Source organism: Ambystoma mexicanum, chromosome 6q (genome assembly GCF_040938575.1).
Source record: "Ambystoma mexicanum isolate Mex_15411 chromosome 6q, UKY_AmexF1_1, whole genome shotgun sequence".
NCBI classification, from domain to species: Eukaryota; Metazoa; Chordata; class Amphibia; order Caudata; family Ambystomatidae; genus Ambystoma; species Ambystoma mexicanum.
In genome coordinates, this window is record NC_090937.1 from 610,168,421 (window position 1) to 610,189,861 (window position 21,441).

A 21,441-nucleotide genomic window follows, 5' to 3' on the forward strand; every position below is an offset into this window, starting at 1 on the left:
GCAGGTGATCAAAAACGTACAGCAGTCTCTGGCTATATTTTTCAAATGTTCCCTACATCAGGGGCATTCCAGAGTTGTGGACACCAATGCCAGAGTAGAATGCATTCCTACTTCTTCTTGTGCTCGGTGAATGTTCAAACACAGATAACACAGATTTACAGGTGGAGTCTTCAACTCCCGCCAGGTTTAATCCATTAAATACCAGTGGTAGGTGTTTCAGATATGCTTGGGTGTGCGGTTTATAGACATTGGTTACCTGCAAATCATTGCCCAGCAGAACCTTAGACCTTTTTTCCTTCTAAATCAAATAGCATAAAATACTTCTGCCCAATCTAGTGGGTATAGCATTAGACTTTTGAGGTGTTCTATTAACTCTGTGTGATGTAGCTACCAGCTATTGTGCACATAATACTCCTCTAGCTAGCCTAGATGTGAAGGTTCTTTCCCAATGGACACTGTGATGAATTCAGCAAGGTCATCACTCCCTCGCTGCGGAAACTATTACCATGTGGCCATGGAAGGGCAGCCAGTACCTTATCCTGACCCTGGGGGTGGCTGTCTGAGGGAGGATCATATGGGGGGGAGGGGAGAGAAACCTCAGGGGAGGGAAGGAGGCACACTGGTAAGTTTATGGCATACCACTTTACGCTCAACACATGGCGCTCCCCCCGGACCCCACTACCTTTATGACTTATTGTGTTGTAGACCCAGTTCAATCACCTTACATCAATAGTAGAATGCTTTCTCATATCTTCTCTAAAGACACAGACGAGGATGAGCATGGGAGCAATACAGAGCATGGAACTGGAGACATGCTATAGTGTTTTGTGGAGTCCAGGAGGTGGTGTGAATTTTAAAAGCAGGAAGCGTCAGGGCGGAAGATGATTCACTTTACCTGAAGCGGGTCGGGAAGCTGAGCGAAGCCAAGCTGTCAGCCAGGCAGTCAACCACAGATGGCAGACGAAAGTAGAGAAATCTCCCCCGCTCAGCCTGGGAACACAGAGTGGAGAGCAAGGCAGAGCCAAGGCACGGAGAGAAGGGAAGGCAGAGGGAACCAGAGATGCTGAATTGGGACCCGAGGCAATGGAGAGGTTTCACGCCGGCAAGGGAAGCTGGAGCGTCAGGCAAACACCCTTCTGCTACAAGGCACAGCCTATTGCACCGCAACAACAAACTGAACACAGAGAAGGACCTGCGAGAGAGCAGGGAAGCCTGGTAATCCATAACAATGCTGGTGAGCCCACGGTGGGGGGCTAGGACACCGGGTTGTGCTCTGGGAACGTATTACTCACTGAAAGTGGGGATCAAGATCCCATGGTTTATATATCAAGTGTTCAGAATAATCCCACTGCTTGGGGAAGTTAAAGGACAAGTACACAGAAGTAAATAACAGTGAAGGACTATAAGAAAAAGGTACTTGGGGAAGAGGCATACCCTGTGTGTCATTAATGGTGATGAAGATTGTAAAAGACCTGGCAGGAGAGTAAACCAGGCAGTGAGACTGCAAGTCTGGGGCAAGCACCCAAATACAGAGAACATTGTAAAGACCTAGCTGGAGAGTATCCCAGGCACAGTGAAGGTGAAGTTTCAAGGGAATTCTCATGCGCTTTAAAAATGGAAAATAAATAAATAAAATAAATACATATTGTAAAGGGTATCCAGTCAGTATGTCGAATGCATTTTTTTCGAAATGCAAATATGTCGAAAACATTTTGAACCTTTTTTTTAAAAATATTTTTTTATTTAATACTTTTTGGGGGGGTTTGTAAGTAAAAAAAGTGTTTTAAAAAAATAAAGGGTTTGGGGGGAAACCCCCCCATTAAAGAAAAAAGACAGACATTTTTTTTTGTAGACAAAATGTTTGACATATTTGCATTCGCAAAAATGTCATTCGAAATACCCAATATAAACCACTGTAAAGACCTCGCAGGAGAGTAAACCAGGCACTGAGATTACAAGTCTGGGGCCCACTGTTAGGAACTCATGGTGGCAACAGTAAAGACAGACACAAGTGATCACAGTTCAAGGGTGTTTATTAAACTGTATGCAGGTTAGAGAAATGCCTATTCTAAACCTAAATCTAAGATGGGAGCAAGCGTCGACCATCAAATGGAAATAAGGCAGTCCTAGTGGCATTGTGTCAAAATAAAAAGGGCCTATACTAAGAAACCTATTGCCCAACCTCACAACTAATACAAAAATAGTGTGGGATGGTTTTCAAGAAAAGAATGAAGTGTTCACAAATAATATGTCAGGATGTGGTAGCTTGGATCTCCCTTTCCCACGTTTTGAGCACAGGGTAAAGTGGGATCTTGGAGCACAGAACACTCTTGAGCTTCCCCAGCACGTGACGACAGTTCCACTTGCAGCTATCAGGGCCGTCTATGGCCAAGTCGGGTTTCACTTGAAAGTCTCTTGCCTTCAAGGGCCTGACGTTTTCAAATAACAAAAAGAAAAAATCCTTCAACAAAATGAAAGTTTGTTTTCCTGGTTTTACTTAGGGCGAGGATTCTTCACCCCTTGGGTCCCCCTCTTCCAGGTGTTGACCCTTCACAAATCGTGTGCCATAACTGAATAACAGTTCCTTTTCTTAATGGACTTTGGGTCATGGTTTCACCACTGGATCTCCCTCCTTCCGGCTCGGATCCCTCTCGACTGTTGCCCTCCCTCCACCGGGTTCACTATGGCTTTCAACAAATCTATCGTTCTCGTACAAAGTCTTTTCAATAGTTTGCTGTGAACCTCCCTTTGTTGGGTTCACTTGATCAGGGTGCTACTGGCTCATCCCTGGGTCTCCTGCTTCCGGGCGCAGACACCTCTCTATACTTTCAGCCTCCCTCCACCGGGTTTCACTATAGCTTTTCTTAATTCACAAATCTTAATGTCTTTTTAAACAGTTCCAGTGGACATCCCTCGGCCGGGTTCACGTTTGTCAACACACTTTCTCGGGACTTTAGACTTTGCCCCTTCCTTGTCAGCATCCATCTTCCGGGTTCACTCTTGCCAACATTACATTCACATTTACTTTCAATGTTAACGGGATTCACTTCCCTTGCTTTCTTTATAGTTCTTAGGTCAAAGGCTTTCAAATGTACAGGGATTTTGCTTGACCTCCTGTATGACCACTTTGACCTATCATAGCGGCTCTCCTACGGCCTTCTGGTATTTGTTGTTTTACTCAGATGGGAATGGACCAGGGTTTCTCGGAGCAGTTCCCATGTGTTGCCAGTCCCCTTCTTCAGCTGGACTCCCCCTTTTCAATCTTACAGTTCTTTGAACTTCTTTCGTTCTGCCACTTTGCAACTTTCATTCATCACAGCCCGGTTCTTACAGGTTCTCCCCTCGACTCACCGGCTGTGATGAACCAATTGGCTTTCCTCGTAGCTGGAGTGATGGCTAGTAACACGGAAGCAGCAGTCTCCCTTGCTCCAGCTTAGGAGAGTCGACACGCTGCGTGTACCATTGACATCTGCTGCAACACACTTGGGCTATTGTCCTCAGTCTTATGATTCCTTCTGCAGAGGTTTTGCAGGGTTTTGTTGAAAAGGGCAAGTTTGTGTCTCTCCTTCTCTTGAACTGCTGGGTCTCCATAGCAGTCTCATTGTGTGGTCTGCCTTGCTCGTACTGTGCTCGCTTGCTCCACCTTTTATCCCTGTGGGGAAGGGGAAGGGTCGTAAGGTGTGTGTGATTCTGATCAATTGCCTGACTTTGCTTGACCCTTGTATTTGGACATGTCAGGTAAACGGCTCTGGTATTAATCCGTTCTCTAGTGTTTGTGTCAGAAAAGGGGTGGAGCAGCGGTTTTGAATGCCCTATGTGGTAGGATGGGGAAAAGGTCTTGAAAGAAGGGGGATACTGCGTCTCACCCGTCGGTGTCCCACTCCTATTCCCTGAGGACCCCCCATCCAGGTGATCCTCCCTCACTGGTCCACCCCCAGGAACTGGATCCAATAGCGATGGCTGTGTCCTGGCCACCTAGATGACAGACCCCCGGGGTTTAGCCAGGGAGACACCTTCAGGTTTCTCACACCACACCCAAATACAGAGAACATTGTAAAGTCCTGGTAGGAGAGTAAACCAGGCAGTGTGATTTTGAGTCTGGGATGAGCACCCAAATAAAGAGAACATCGAAAAGTCCTGGCAGGAGGGTATACCAGGCAGGCCTAAGGGAAGTCGGGAACCTAGGGGAAAGGAATCATACCTCTTGGGCTGCAAAGATGAAAAAAGTGTGGAAAGCATGGAGTAGAAAAGAACCCAGTGAGTGTGTGGAATCCAGGGGAAGGGAGCTGTATCCCCTGGATTGGTTAGTGACATATGCTGCAAAACTGTGACCTTAAGCTGGGAAGAAGCTGAGAAACTTTGGGGGGAAGGGAAGCCCCCCTCCTAAGTATTGTGGACCTCTGATCATTTCTTTGTTTGTATAACTTTTTGGGACTTTGTGTTGGAACATTGGAAAAGCTACAGATGGACAGCTGAAAGACTATCCCTTTACACATTTCTTTGTGTTTAGCTTGTAAGGGTCAGGATAGTATTTTGGACACAGGACAGAGAACTCTTATTTTTGGGCATTCTGGCACTGACCTTCAGTTTTGTTGAGGCAGATGTGCGGTAGGCATGGTTTCAGAAGGCATATACAAATGAACAGTTTTGAAAACCTTTATTTAACTTTAACAAGGGTTGGAGAATTCCTATCTGGCCCTATTTCTATAATAGGAGTAGTCTTAACCATCAAATTAAACTAAAAGATTTCAAAGTCAGTCTGTCAAAATAATAAAGGTGTCTGTGTCACACTTAATCTTGCCCTCACTTAATTCTACAATGATAATGTGTATGGTGTTAGTTCAAAACAAAAGTGAGTCAAATAATATCAGGATGGCAACGGAGTTAAATAACACTCCCTGCCCCACATTTTTGTAATATAAGTTAATTAGAAGCTTGGGTGGCTAGTTCACACAGTTCAATGATTCACAGTTTACCTGGCTTAGAATTCACATGGTTCAGCAGCATACAGTTCGCTGAGGCTTCCCTAGCCTGCTTTGATATCAATTTCTCAAAACACTGTTTTCTCAGGTTTCCCTCACCTGATTCAGCATCAACGAAAAATAGGTCAAAATGGGGTTCCCTTCCCCAACAGTTCAAAACTGGTTTCACAATGGGATTCCCTTCCCCAGCAGTTCCAGTTCGCCTGTCTGCGCGTCCTCCAACTCGCGTGCCTTCTCGAGCTCCAACTCGCTCACTGTGTGAATATGCTCCATCTCTTATACGCTGGGTAGTCGTCAATGTGTTTCAGGTGTGTGTGATTATGACGGAGTGCCTGACCCTGCCTGGCCAATTACCGGGACAGGACCATTGCATATTACTAGGGGCAATCTTCATCTTCCTCGTCTCAGTAGTTGGGCTGACACAAAATGGAGGGGAATTATGGGAGTTGCAGTATCCCATAAAAGTAGAGGGAGCATGGGGTAAAACAATTGTCGGGAAATGGGGGATACCATGTCTCGCCTTCTAGCGTTTCTCCCCCACTCCCCAAGGAACCCCTACAGGGGTGATCCTTCCTCACCTGTCCAACCCCAGGCTCAGGATCCAATAGCGATGGCCCTTCCCTGGCCACGTGAATAAGGGATCCCCGGAGCTTGAGTAGTGAAAGACCCTCAGGTTCTTCACACAGGGTAACCTCTCATAGTGATAGGTCTTTCGCCAACCCTTCTTTTACTTTAATAAAAGTCTATAGCAATTATCATGATGCTTCTGTGTCCAAGCCTTACTCCCGATTCATTACAGCACCTGTCTGGGAAATGTGTGCATCAGCTTGGCACTCACGTGGTGGGGGAGTGTTCAGCTGCTTTGGCTCAAAGAACGTTTTGTATTTCCTGACAGCACATGCAGGTGTTCTCAATTTATCAGAGCTGTCAGTTACCTTTTCATAGTCAACTTCTCATACACACACTTTTGTGGAATGTTCTTAAAATCCACAACATAGACAGAACCACCAGGGTCCTTTTTGTCCTGGTGGATAGTCTCTAGATTCTCATGCACCACAAACTTTCTGTTTCCATAAAAAGGTGATCTCTTTCCGTGTAAGAGGTTTATTTTAATGAACTGCTGGTTTGCTATGTAACTGCTGCACCATCTGTTGAAATCCTTGAACTGGCAGCATCATACTCGTTGAGTATGGATGGAAACATTCCCTCCTTGGACTGTGGGGCAGTAAGTGCTGCTTTCATCAATTTCTCCATTTAATGTGAGATCCCTTTTAGAGGTTCTGAGTAACTAGGTGGGTTTGCTAGTCACTCCTTTAACCGAATCAGCCAAAGGGAACAGCATTGGAAGATTAAAGGACCCATCTTAAGCAGCATTCATTTAGTTTATTTTGTCTACATTCCCTTTTGCTGATTGGTCAAGCAGAGGTGTTGCCTAGCTCAACATCAATGAGTGTTAGATAATAAAGTGTTTCTCCTGGTTCAAACCTGGTAAAATTCCATGTGACCATGATTTACATTCCAATACTGCCAAACGTCCCCTTGTAGAGCATCCATAAGTTCTTTGGCTGTAGAATTATGGTTGGCGTTTAACAGTGATTAGGTAGTCTTCAATGCTGGCCATCGTAGTGCTTCAATGACATACGAGTGGCTTAGTCAGCCCACAACTGAATCATCTTCCCTTTTAGTTAGAGGATATGAACCTGGAAAGGGTCTCAGTTGGGCACAGCTTTCATGATTAGGTGTTGGAGAGGGACTGTTGTGGAGCCTTCACTGCCACAATGACAGAGCAAGAAGCTGCACCTCCTTCTCTTGAGTGTGGGGGCAGTGGGTGGTGCAACATGTGTCACAACAAGCCAATCAACTAAGTACCAACAGGTTACTTTTATGATATGGCTGCCTTCCAGGATCTCACATGCCAAGTCATTTCCATCAAACACACTTGACACCCTGTTCAAGAATCCCACCTACACCCTCCATGTTCCATACTATCTTTACTGGGGCAGAAAGCACCAATTACTCATGGTAACATCTAGTAGGACCTCCCCTATGATAAAACATGTGTTAGGGTTAAGACATTCCACCCTAGCCTAGCAAATGTCAATGTGCCTTTCCATTCAGGCAACAGCGAACATGTGAAAATATAAGAATAACAAGCAACAATAATAAGCTCCATCAATTTACACTCTTATTCGATTTCAACAGTTAGCTGTCAACATTTAAGGACAGTAGCACTCCCTAGCAGGATCTCAGTGGTGTCTCAAGATTGTTGCCCCAGAGTATCCCATTTCTCGGATGTTAGGGAGGCCAGGAGAGAGTCATGGGGTGCAACCTGTTTGGCAAGCAGGAGATTGACAATGTAATCCGACAACTATCCACTTCCTGGCACTACATGGGAGTTTCCGATATCACTTATGTATTAACTAGCTTTGTACCTGGTTATAAGATAAAAGGATTCTATCGGGAGAGTTGCAGAGCAAAACTCAGGATCTCATTTTGAAGGCAAAAGTTAACATGAAGACAATGTCTGATACCCTACTATAAGCAAGCATACTTGTTATGGTTCAAATAAACACCAAGGCACAGATGTGTGTGTTCCCAGGTGAACACATAAAATAACCTTGGACTAGAGGAATAAAAAGCATCAGAAAGAGCTGATAAAACAATCAACTGCAAGTTATCTTCATTATTCTCACCTCCGATTGAAAAGGATTCCCTTTCCAGAAAAAATAAAATCCTCTCTCTGGAAGGGCGGCATCTAATCATAGGAAGACAGCATGTGAGAAAGTGTTCTCACCATGTTAACTACTGCAGTCTTACTCCACAGTCCCATTTCCTCCATACTGGTGGCACCCCTCTGTAGGGACGCCTAACCAGTATGGAGGAAAGGGGACTGAATGTAGGAACATGTACATTTAAAAAAACTTCAGCAATGTGGCTCCAGTCTGCTGAAAGCAACTTTAACCCTGGGGCCTCACAAAAGATGTTGGCATGCTAACTATAGTTAATATGCATAACATTCCTTGGCAGCCGCACACCATGGCTGGCCAGAGAGGAAATTAACCTATAGGCAGTAGGATGGTCCAGGCCAGAAGGCAGAACAGTAGTATGTTGCATAGTGGGCTTCAGTCACTGACATGAAGGCAGGTAGGCAAGTGCCTGGCCAATATTGGCCATTGAGTCTGGAGACACCATCTCTGCTAAGAAGTGAAGAGAGATACAGTTGCCGTTTCCCACCAGGGTGAAGTACTTCAGGCTGAGTCTATGTAGTCCCTTAAAAGAGTGTCAAGCAGCCACAGATGCCCACACAACTGAGGTCTGACTGGAGTTAAGGAATGACAACAGCGCTTTCAGCACCCAGAGCCCACTGATGAGTGGGTCTGCAGCTCTTAGAGGAAACCCTGGGAAGATCTATCAACGCAGAACAGGTGAGAGTTATCAGGGGAAATAACCCGCAAAAGGGTCCCTTGCTAAAAACGACTGGGTTTGAGATCGACAGCAGCAGTGTTTCTCAACCCATATTTATTTATTTGTACTTTATTGGCCATTTGTGGGGCACTTATACATCAAGAAGAGCAAGTTACTTACCTGTGGTAACTTTCTCTCGATTGGATGGTCCTCCCACATATTCCTCATCTTTTGATAATATCTTTCCAGCTTCAGCTTCTTTGGAAAAATGTTCTCGACAAAGGGCGCTGTGTGCCGTCTCATCAAATCTATGTCCCTCAAGGGCCTCCGTTCGACTGTCGACATCAGTATAACTAGCGCACGCAGGGCCTGTTGGCTTAAGTTATGTTTTTCCCCCCTTCCATAGAGGAATTACAAGGCATACCACTGCAGGCTCCAAGAAAGCGTAAAGTGTAAAGACATGTACATTCTACAGTAGGTTCGGCGGGGAGGCGCGAAGAGTAATACATGGGAGGAACATCCAATCGAAAGAGCGTTACCACGAATAACTTGTTCTTCGAAAAGATTATGTCCTCCCACAAATTCCTCATCTTTTGATAGACTCACAAAGCAGTAATAATTTTGGTGGTGGGAATATGAATTTTATTTTGTCCTTAAATGTCATCATGGACCGAATGAAGGACAGCCTTCCCAAATTGTCCTTGACTGGAAGATGAATCCAGGCAGTAATGTTTCCACAAAAGTGTGAACAGACGAACAAGTGGCCGCTGCAGATATGTCTTTTACTGGAACACCTCTCTGAAGAGTAGCAGAGATTGCCATGCCCCTTGTTGAATGTGCTCTCAAACCTTTGGCGGGTTCTTTACCTGCTAACCTGTAACATTCCCCAATAGCCAGAATAATCCATCTGGATAGGGTCTGTTTTTTCACAGCCAAACCCAATTTAGGACCTGAATAGCTAATGAATAACTGGTCGAATAATTTTGGACATTCTTGATGTATAAAATCCGAGAGCCCTTTTTGGGTCCAGTCTATGTAATCTTTCCTTCTCCTTTCCAGGATGAGGAGGTGGGTAGAAAGATGGCAAAATAATTTTTCGGACAAATGGAAGTCAGAGACTACTTTTGGGAGAAAAGAAGGTTTTACCTTGAGAACAACCTTGTCTTCATAGAAAGGAGTGTATAGGGGTTTGCCGAAAAGTGCCTGCAACTCTGTTACCCTGCGGGCTGACGTTATTGCTATTAGCAAGATAGTTTTTAAAGTTAACAGTCTTAACGGGCATGAATGTATTGGTTCAAAAGGAATGCATGTTAGAAATTTTAACACCAGATTGAGATCCCATTTGGGGACTTGGAATGGAATAGGTGAAAATACATTAGTAAGACATTTAAGAAATGGAATAATCAGAGGGATTTTAAAATATAACGACTCCTTCGAAGAGCACTTAAAAATTGAAAATGCTGAAGACCACTAGGGGGCGTGGAACAGAATGGTTGCCTGAACCTCGGCTCCCGTTCTCACCAGAGATGAAAGAGATGATTTTGAGAGAATCTTGGCCCCAACTTGGAGCAAAAAGCAGGAAAGCGAAGTGTGCGCAGATATAAGCACCCAGTGACACCCCAAACACGTCTAGGGGAGAGAAGAAATCAAGAAAAACATGGGAGGTGCCCAACCCCACCGGGCTCCGAACGTTGCTGCCTGGTGGCACTCTGCGCCAAAAAGAGGAAGGCGACCCGCACCTGCGAGAATCCGCACAGGGCTCAAACCCACGAAAAGCAGGCCCTACCGAGGGATCATTCACCCCCTGCAGCAGGGGCAACTGAATTTGGTCGCCCGCAGGAACCGAGCAGGGAGGAGGTGGACTGTGAGCAGCGGTGGCGCCTAACCTGAGAAGAAGGTTCCGGAGTGACCGCACTCAAGCGGGTTTTCCCCCCAGCAGCACCCCCCACATCCGACAAGATTGATAAAGGTCCATAGCCTCCCCAAGATTACGATCCGAAGTGGGGCCCCAGAGAGGAGCATTTGAACCGAGACAAACAACCGTGAAAGGAAAACCGGAGCACATAGACAAGGTGCTGGATAAACGGTGCCTGGACCCCAATAACACCTCACACAGCCAGCCCTCAAGTCTCCCTGTCACACGCTTAGCGGCTCTCAAAAGCATGGCAGGCGTGGAGAAACATGCAAGCAGGCCCCTCACCCTTAACTGAGAGCTCCCATTTGCAACCCGTGGAAAGGAGGCACCCAACACTGAGTAAGCCGCAGAACGCAGCGCAGAAGCAGATTAGTGCCCCCACCGGTCCTCAACAACCCAGCCGGCGCCCTCTGAGACCCGGTGACAAGAAGGGACGAGGCCCGCCCCAGCGCCAGAACAACGCCTCACTGGAAGTGAGGGGAGAACAACGCAACATGAACCGGGAACGAGGTGAGAGATGTCCCCCCCATACCCAGTAAACCTTAAGGACAGTACTTCTATGGACGGCGGGGGAGGAGCCCCCATATGAAGGGGGTGAGCACCAGACATCTTCCCAAGCCCGGGCAGCACGCCAAGCCAGCGGGGAAACGGGACAAAGCCCAATCCACGAGAAAGGGCGCGCCCACCAACTATCTTCCCTCTGAAACCGGGGGACACAAGAAATGAATAAGGAACCATAGAAGGGAAAGGTTCCTCAGGGGAGTGCCAAAGGAGAGCACAAAACAGCAGGACAATCGGAGGAAATCAAAATCTGAAAGCCCCGGGCGGAGGCACTCAGAAGACACAAGAGAACCCAAGATTCTGTGCTGCGGTGCAGCCAAATCAACCACAGCATTAAGCAGCATAAACAACCCTGGAAAACGCGGAAGAGGTACCAGGGGGGGTCCCCCGAACCGTCACCGCACACCTCCAGAAAGGGGGAAGGGAAAAAACAAGACCATGCACATCAAAAAGCCTAGACAGATTACAACAATACAGGCGAGAAAAGGCTCCAAACATGCAAGTGGCCAAAATGTGTACCACGTCCACAAAAGAGGAAATTGCAGGGATCATGGCAGAAATCCGTGCTCTACGATCAATACAGACATCCATCTCAGAAATTAGAGGAAAGGTGGAACACATTGAAGGAAAGGTAGAGAACCTGGAACACAATCAGATCAACATGGACCTAGTAGAAATTAAGCTAAATGAGCCCATGACTTACATAGAACTGAGAGAAGAAGAACTTACGCTCAAAACAGACGCAATGGAAAATAGGGAAAGGAGGTCCAACCTAATATTTCTAGGCCTAGAATAGAAGGAAGGTGAAACGTTGAGAGAAAGATCCAAGAAATAATAAACCAACTATTTGTGGCCATGGTGGGAAAAATGTGCTCATTGAAAGGACCCACAGAGGAGGACGGGCATTCGTGGGAGGCCCGCGATCAATAGTCGTCAAGTTCGTCAGCTACAAAGAGAAAACTGAAATCGTCCTGAAAGCTAAGCAGACACAGGACCTTGAATTCCACAGCTCTAAGATAAAGATCTTCCAAGATTTGTCAAACTTCACGCTGGGAAGAAGGAGAGCATGCAGGCCACTGATGGCGTGCCTAACTGAGAAAGCTATAAGATACAGATGGGGGTACCCTTTGAACAAAACTTTTGAATACAAAGGAGAGGACTATAGAAAGGTCACCCCCGACGAAGCAAGGAAGGTGCTCAGGCACCTAGCAGGACTAAACAATGACAGAGCCCCGGCCAGGCCCAACGGGACTCAAGCGTCACAGGCTCAAAATGTGGCAGTGCCCCACCTGTGGCAAAAACGAACCAAGGCAGGAAGGAAATACACCCGATTGGGCTCAGTGTCTCCTATGAAGCCACCATAAGGCACAGTGGGTGCGGGGTAGCACAAGTACTAGATACACGCACAAATAACTTGGACCGGGATTGATAAAAGGATTCCCCGGAGAGGAACGAGTTTCAAACCTAGTGGCCCTCACTTGCACGAGGGCGCATCAACCCAATGAACCTAGGACAATTATAATGACCGTGGTTAAGTTAGTGGGTCTATTTACGTTTAAAGTTCAATGGAAGATGGGGGGTGAGGGGGGGGGGGACCAGACGGACAAAGATGCAAGAAATAGGGGGAGCGGGTGGTCGCATAGACCAAAGGGGAGATCTGAGATGTAGCTGGCATGAAAAAGAGGACCCAACATAACGATGGCAGCACCAGTTCAAAGTGGAGCAGGGAGCACGGCTCTGCGGGTAGCCACACTTAATGTTAAAGGGCTCAATTCCCCGACCTAAGAGGGAAAGGAGTGGGGCAAACATTCTGGGCCTCAGCAGATCTTTAAAAAGGGGGTGGTAGCCCTGATACTCCATAAGAAAATCAGACTCACAAACCCGGTGGTGATCATTAATGGGAGGCAGACGCTTGATAGTCCGGGGCGAATGGGACGCATGGGATAACATACAGATCACCTTTACAGGGGTGTACACGCCCAACCAGGGTCAAGCGGCATTCAACGAGAGCGCCCTCTACACTATACTAGCAAATAGCAGGGGTGTCTTGGTGATAGGAGGGGACTTCAACACATGGGCAGACCCGCAGATTGACAGGAAAGCTACACAGGAGTTAATCAGAGACACTTCCAGAGAAGTAGGGAGCAAATTCCAGACATGCCTGGCAGAAGGAGGCCTGGTGGATGTCTGGAGAATTGACTATTTGTAGGTAAGCAGGGACACCAGCCCCAGAATAAAACATAGTGACATCCGTCCCATAGGCTGGTCAGACCACAACGTGGTCGTCGCAATACTAGATGTGGAAGGGCTCACCCGGCGAGATCCCAAATGGCGCTGCAATGAATACTTGTGGAAGAACAAGGTCTACTCACAAGAACTTGATAAGGCGATACACAAATACTTCCAGATAAATGACAATGGGGGAAGTGGGTATAGGAACGGTGTGGGAAGCGAGAAAAGTAGTCTGGAGGGGTCACCTGATGAGGCAAGGGGCCAAGCGGAAAAGGGAGAGAACGCTGAAGGAAGAGAAACTGCGAAAAGAGATCACCACCCTTGAGGATAGGATGCATGCCCTCGGGTCTTAACGAGATGAACACACAGAATCGCTCTAAAAAAAAAGGGTAGAGCTGAAAGAACTGGGAAGGGGAGAGGTCCTGAGAAAACTAACACTATTAAAACAGAGGTTCTACAAAAAGGGCGACAAGGCCGGCCCAATGTTAGCAGCCAGGCTAAGAGCCCAAAGAACAGAGAGATGGGTGGAAAAGATTAACACGGAGTACAGACCCCAGAGGACATAGCTGCACGATTTGCTAGTTTCTAAACAAAGTTGCACACCTCAAAGGGGGACCAAGCAGAAGGGGAAATGGATGAGCACATCGAGAGAGCAGGACTAACTCACTTAACTAGTGTCGAACAATCACTTTTGGATGCACCCATATTCCCTGATGAAGTGAAAGCAGCAATTAGAAGGCTCTCCGCGGGAGCCACCCCTGGTGAAGACAGCTACACCATGGGTTTCTACAAACACTTTGGGGAAACCCTATCTCCACAACTAGCCAAGCTATTCAATCACATACGTGATTCAGGCCAAGCACCCCCGTCCTTCTCAGTGGCTCACATAGCAGTCATCCCCAAGGTGGAAAAAGACCCCACATCCTGCACGTCTTACCGTCCGATTTCTTTACTTAATACGGACGCCAAACTATACACAAGAGTCGTAGCCACCCGCATGGAAGACCTAATGACCCGCCCGATACACCTGGACCAGGTGGGATTTATAAAGGGAAGGCAGGGGCAGACGCAATGCACAAGACATTGGACATCATGGAACACACAAGGGGAAAGGAGGGAGAGCACTCCCTCCTCTGCATAGACTCAGAGAAGGCCTTCGATCGGGTCGAACGGGGTTTCCTCTGGGCTATAATGAGAAATATGGGATTCGGCGAGCAATTTATAAGGGGGATACAGGTAATCTACAAAAACCCCAAGGGCAGAGTGGCGGTGAACGCCAACCTCTCAGAAGAATTCAACATGACCAGGGGTATCAGACAGGGGTGCCCCCTCTCGCCACTCCTTTGCGCATTATCAATCGAGCCCCATGGCAATGTAATCAGAAAGGAGAAATCCATTAAGGGAATAGAGGTAGGGGAACAAGAAAACAAGCTAGTTATGTTCGCAGATGACATACTGCTTTATCTCACAGACCCTACCACAGCCATACCAGTAGTCCTGCGGACAATAAAAGAATTTGGTAAATGGGCTGGATTAAAGGTCAATGCAGAGAAATCCATGCTCTTCCCATACGAGAAGCCTGCCCACTCAAGCGACGGGCACACTCCCACAGGGGGAATACCAATCGCAAACACCACTTAAAATACCTAGGGATCAACATCATGAAGAAGGCGGAAGATCTATACGAGGCAAACCTCCCCCCACTCGTGTTAGAAATAACAAAGGACTTGGACAGATGGAGCAAACTCACAGTGTCTTGGCTGGGTCGCCTGAATGCCATAAAGATGGTAGTGCTTCCGAAAATGTTATACTACTACCAGATGCTCCCAATCGCCATCCCATGATATCACTTCACGGAGATAAAAACCAAGTTCATAAGATTTCTATGGCAGGGGGAAAAAACAGCACATCGCCTATAGCACCCTTATCCAGCCAAGAGAGGGAGGAGGAACAGGGCTCCCAGACCCATATATGTACTATCAAGCGGCCAAACTTCACGCCCTGGTCCCACACTTGAGAAGGAATACGCAGAAACAATGGGTGACTATTGAAAACCATTAATGCAATCCGTGCCACTTGGAGAATGGCTATGGGCCCCAAAAAAACATTCCCCCCTCCCCCAAGTGTAGTCAATCATTTGCAATGAGTCCGCTCCTGAAAATATGGTGGAGTAGAGGAGAAATGAAAGGGCTTACAACATGGCCCTCCCCCATGAGCTGCGTCTGGGCCCCCCCCCCCCTATCAGGAACGAGATCCAAGAGCCTAATCGCTATCAAACAAGGTATGAAGCGGGCCTGGAAAGGGCGGGTCAAATCATAAAATCCAACGGATATATATCAATTCAGGACTTGGAAACCCGTCTGCAAATAGGCCCACTAGGAGAATTCATGTACTTGCAGCTAAAAGGAGTGCTTCTAGCGTTGAAATGAAAAGAGAAGCTCCAACAGAGGTGGGAGAAGAATCTAGGCCCCTTGATGACGGATCAATTGTGGACACAAATGTGCACAAAAACCTCATTTCGGCACAATACAAGCTCCACGGAATAGAATGACTGCACAGATGGCAATAGGACCCCAAGAGGCTATCCAAAATGTTTGAGCAATCTAGCCCCCAATGCTGGAGGGGATGTGGCTCCCAAGCTGACTATTGGCTTATGTGATGGTCTTGCTCCAAAACACAGACATATTGGAAAGAAGTCCTGACATGGACTAGACAAATTGAAGGAATCGTCAGGGAGACCGACCCTAGACTGGTGCGATTTGGTCTCAAAGAACATGAAGGTGAACAAGAAGGTCTCTGGATAAGAGTCCCTCACATGACTCATTTTCTCCTTCTTACAGCCAGGGTCTGCATCACCATAAGCTGGAAATCCTGCGAACTCCAGACAGAAGCTAACAGGGCCCGTAAAGGCAGAGATCTCTACGAGATGGAGAACATTACAGGCACATACATGACATCTCGCCAAGCAGGGAAATGGAATGAGCACCATTCCTTGAAGCTTATAAATTAACCTCAAATTAACTTTGTCATACTATCCCCGACGATAAGGAGAAGTAATAATAAGACTCAATTCCGCTGTCCATCTCGTCTCCGAGGGGGGAGGTGTAGGCGGATGGATGGGGTATCAGGGCACGAGGGAAGTTAAAAGTTACATGGGAAAGTTTATACTGGTCATGCCGAACTGCGCACTAAAGCTGATGAAATGTTGATGTTGAAACCTGACAATGCATGTCTTTGAAATGCTTAATAAAAACATTTGAAAAAGAAAATTGAAAGGGCTGCCAGATAACCTTTAAATGCATTTAAAAAAATGTTTTATTGGTTTAAAAACTAAGAAAGAAAAATGACCAAACAATGGCTATAACATAATAAACCTTTAACATTATTTCATCATCCTAACACATTTGATACATTTCTTCTTCCCGAATTTCATAAAAAGGAGATACAGGGAACACAATCATTATCATTGTTCCTTTTCACTCCGTTCAGTCTTCATCTTTAAAATTCTTTCAATCATTTTCAATACTGCAATTACTAGACTAGTCTTTTCTCCCATAATTACCCAAGCCCACCATTCATTTGGACCTTTAATTGTTCCAATCTGGAGCCCCAGATTCACTGAATGTAACAATAAAGATAGCACACGATAGGTGTATCAAACAGAAAAGGATCCACATTCTTATCACTGCACCAGCTGCGTAACTTGTTACAACGGCAGCGGAACAAATATTTTGTTGCTGGTCTTCTGGCCGAAAGCAAGATCTCCATTAAGTCATCCGGCGGTCCCAATCCTTATATCTCAACCTCTCAGAAACCATGCGTGAAGGTTGAGTGTCTTGACCTATGGCTGGAGAACCTGACCCTCCTCTCGCAAGAGAAGGTCCTCTATTTGTGAAAGGTGCATTGGAGGACAGATGGACATGTCCAGAAGGTCCGGGTACCACGTCGTCCAGGCCCAATCCGGGGTAATTAGGATCATGATTTCCTGAACTTTCTCAACCTCCTGATTGCGTGAGGAATGATGAGGACTGGAGGAAACATACAGTAGTGGGAACTCCCAGTCCACCATAAACGTGTCTCCTAGAGCTTCTCTTGGAGGAAATTCCCTGGAGGAAAACAGTTCACACTTCCGGTTGACACTGGTTGCGAACAGATCCACTTGAGGGGTTGCCCAAAGGGCGAAAATCTCTAAGGATTTCCCGAGCTAGTTCCCACTTGTGGGAGACACTGCTCGGCCTGCTCAGAGTGCCCACCACAATGTTGCAGCTAGGTGAAACCCGACAGGGAGATTCCTTCTTGAATTGCCAGAACCAGAGCTGCATTGCCTCTCTGCACAGTGGTAGTGATCGTACGCCTCCTCTCTTGTTGACGTAGTACATAGATACTGTGTTGTCTGTCATTATCAGGACATTCTTACCCTGTAAAGAGGGCAGGAAGGCCTTCAGCGTTGCCCTCAGCTCCAATGGGTTCATGTGTAGTTTGGACTCCGATGGAGACCAGCGACCGCCAGATCGTAAGCGTGAGCTCCCCACCCCATGAGTGAGGCGTCCGTGACTACTGTTCTCTCTGAACATGGTTGCCAAAAAGGTTCTCCCTTCAGAATATTGTCTGTGCAGACCCACCATAGGAGATCCTGTGTGATTCAGTTTGGAACCTGAATCAGGTCTGAAATCCTGCCTGAGAATTGGGACCATCGAATCCTGAGAGCCCAATGGAGGGAACTCATTCTCAGGCAAACCTCTGGCACCAGAAAAATGCAAGATGTCATGAGGTCGAGCAACCTATAAAAAAAAAAGAAAACAGACGCTGGGCACTCTTGAATTCGGTGACCATCTGCAGAATGTGTTGAGCCCTCACTTCGGGTGGTATGGCTTTCTCCAACGTTGTATGCAGTATCGCTCTTACAAATTGGAGTCTTTGTGATGATGTCATATGGGACATCTTGTAATTGAAGGAGAAGCCCAGTCTGTGGAGAGAGTGGCAGGTTAGGCTGAGATGTTCCAGGGCTTGTTTGGGTAAATATGCCCTGATCAGCCAATCGACCAGGTAAGCACGGGGAGTACCAACACTTGTTTCTCTGCCGCAGGTACCAGTCCTAGTGCACCTTTCTCTAGCAGGATAAAATGTCCTGCACAAGGAGCAGATCTGGAATTTTGAAAGAGCTGTTCTCTGGTGGATGATCTGGAGGCCATTTTAGAAATGGACTACCGTTTCCAGGGCCCAAGTATCTGAAGTAATGCCCCGTTATTCCTGCAGATGCTGAGAAAGTCTGTCTCCCACTCGGGTCATGTGGGCTAAGGCCTACGAGTGGTTTTGAGGTGGCTGAAGTAGTGGCTGAGGGCAAAGCTGCCGCTTTTTGGACTGGTTTAGTACCTCTCCCTCGTCCACTATGAGGGAATCTTCGTTGACCTCTATCACTGGCCTGCCCTCTCCCTCTTCCAACTGCGGAGTAGATTCAAAAGGACTTACTCCTCCAAGATGGTGCACTGGGGTAGGAATGTTGAGGCTATCTAACGGTAGCACTAAGATTTAGCTGCCGCTTTCGAGGTCTGCAGCTTTTCCAGACTTCCATCAGCTTTGCTGCCAAACAGCCTTCAGCCGTCAAAGGCATATTGAGGAGTCTAGCTTGTACATCCAGTGCAAATCCGGACTTCCTCAACCACGCAAACCTATACAGCATGGTACTAGTTGCTATGGATCTGCTAATTCTATCTGCAGTATCGAGACCTGACTGGAGGCATTCACACATTGCCTCATTACCATCCTTGATGATCGCCAGGAAGCCGTCTCTTTCTTCTCCTTCCGGGATGTGGTCAGCCACCATAACTGCACAATCCCACAGGGTAAACATACATGTTGACAAGGTACAAGTAGTGTTGGCTGATTTCCTTTTTTTGTGATATAGTCAAAACATAAGTTAAAATTTGACTTCCCATACGTCCAGCAGTAAATATTTTTCGAGCCGAAGCATCCTCTTGCTTGTCATCCCTATCAGGAGGGATAGAAGGGTATGCAGACTGCTTCGTGGACGTGGCTGCCTGAAACACCAAACTCTCCGGTGTCGGGTGTTTGGCCAAATATTCTGGGTCACTGCTGGATTGCCTATTTTCTTTTTTAGACATTTATATTTACTGCAGTTGCAGTTTCTGGTGTTTCCCAATTAGACGTGATCCTTTTTTGGAGGGCAATATGAAAAAGGTAAACGTGGATCTGTGTGGGGACATTGATTCAGTATATCCGTTAGATCATCCTGCTCAAATGATGGTGTAGGCCTACTCCAACCCATAAATTCAACCACCTTGCTCATCACTTGCCTGTATGAAGAGTCAGGATGGTGAGAAGGATCTGGCTTCCCAAATTCCAATTCTGGAGAATTATCTATGCCACTTGCTTTCTGCAAGTTTTCATACAAGTCTTTTATTTTAGACTCTTCAGAAATTAATTCATCTGGCACATCTGAGGTACCAAATTGTAAGCCAAACGGTGGTGTATTGTCATCGGAGGGCTCGCTATCTTCATAAAATGCAGTTAAAGATTTTTCAAAAACCTTTTTTTGGTAAGGGTTTAAAACAAACTTATCTTGTGCTATTGAGGGCTTCGACAACTTCGAAGAAATCATCGACAGCGACTTCAAAGTTGGTGTAGACTTCAAATTTGTCGGAGTCAACTTCGACACTGGCGTCGACGGCTCTGATGGCTTTGATGATACCGTTGAAGTGTTGTCGACTTCTTGTGCTTCCGAGAAGGGACCTTCGAAGGACTGGACTCTTGGTTTGTCGAAGCCCTTGAAGATTTCTCGTAGATGGATATTTAGTTCTCAATGTAATTCCGGTTTATGCCTCAGACTTGAAGATTCATAGGATTTTGCCTTCAACCTTCGTTTGCCCTCTTCATGCAGATCGACAGGGGCATGGTCCTTCTGCTTCTCTTTCAAGGGGGTTGGGCCACCTTCTCAAAGATTTTTAACATTTCCTTTCAAAATGCAACCCATTTTGCTGGGGAGTCCGACTTGGTTGGACATTTGATTACCACGGACGAGGAATCGCTAGAGGTTGACAGTGACCTGTGGCGCCATTCCTTGACCTTCTTGGAAGAAGAAGAATGACACAATCGACTTCTCGATCAAGATCTTTTAGATTTTTTCCTGAGGAGAATCAATCGACATCGGACTTTCTCTTTTTGGGAATATTTGAAGTAGACTTTGAAAGCAGCCTACCCACCACCAATTTACCTTTACGCTCCATTAGAGCCTTGTCGGTCATCGCCTGACAGGAGTTAAACTCAGAAATACTAAGTTCAGTTTCGAGACACCACAGGCATATGTGGTGGGGGTCGGTGATTGAAATTTCTATCCACAGTCGTGGCATTTCTTGAAGCTCGTCGTAGGCGTTGATGAGGCCGACGGTAAAGACGTTTTCATATTAGAAAATGCGTGAGGAAGTTCAATGAAGAACCGAAGCGCGCCGTAATCCTTCGAAGCGAATATCAGAAAAATTGAAGTGAAGCTGTGTGCGCTACTCATACTGATAATGATGTTGACAGTCGACCGAAGACCCTCGAGGGACATCGATTCAACGAGGCAGCACACAGCACCCTCTGTCAAGAACATTTTTCCAAAGCAGTTGAAGCTGGAAGGATATCAAAAAATGAGGAATATGTAGGACACAATCCATTAGAAATTGTGTTTCAAAGCGCATCCATAATCCCATTAGCGTCATCAGTTTCGATTTTTTACTGAACAAGCCCACACCGTTGCCACCCTATGGCATACACCAGATCCCTTGCCAAGGAGATTGGGGTGGTAACACATGCAACAGGCATGTGAGCGATTCTGACAGGAGGAGTAAATCATACAAATAAATATCAGAAGTAATACAATACATTCAATAACCCTTAGTTGACATGGACACGTCTTCCACATCGTACTTCCTTTATAGCATAACCTTGCAGCCATAACCTATATGGAGGTCACCTTTGATATGTGTTTTACATTTGACAGAGGTACATCTCAATCATCATAACTCCCAGCTATTATCTAGCGACCACAAAACAACTCAGGGATGGCTTTGCTTTTTGGATTAGTTTTTTTTTTGGTAACCTATTAGGCCCTCCAACCATATCTAACTCTGCCCCAAATGATGTTCCTATAGCTGGGTATCAGTGGTGTGCTGCCTAGCTAGGTCGAGGGGACAAAGAGGCTGACCCTGTTTATAAATGGCAAAGTAGAAAATCCAGGACACACAATTATATGCATCCAGATTGCGAGTTCAAGCAAGAAAAATCTAATCCCTTGATATTCCTGCTCTGTTGAACTTAGTTACAAAACTGTGGACAAAACAGAACACA

At 46.4% G+C, this 21,441-nt stretch overlaps 1 protein-coding gene across 6 annotated transcripts in view; it reads right to left on the reverse strand.

The window, feature by feature from the left end:
* ABHD18 (abhydrolase domain containing 18) overlaps positions 1-21,441 on the reverse strand; it is a 1,329,419-nt gene that overhangs the window by 229,939 nt on the left and 1,078,039 nt on the right. The gene's annotated exons all lie outside the window — the stretch shown is intronic.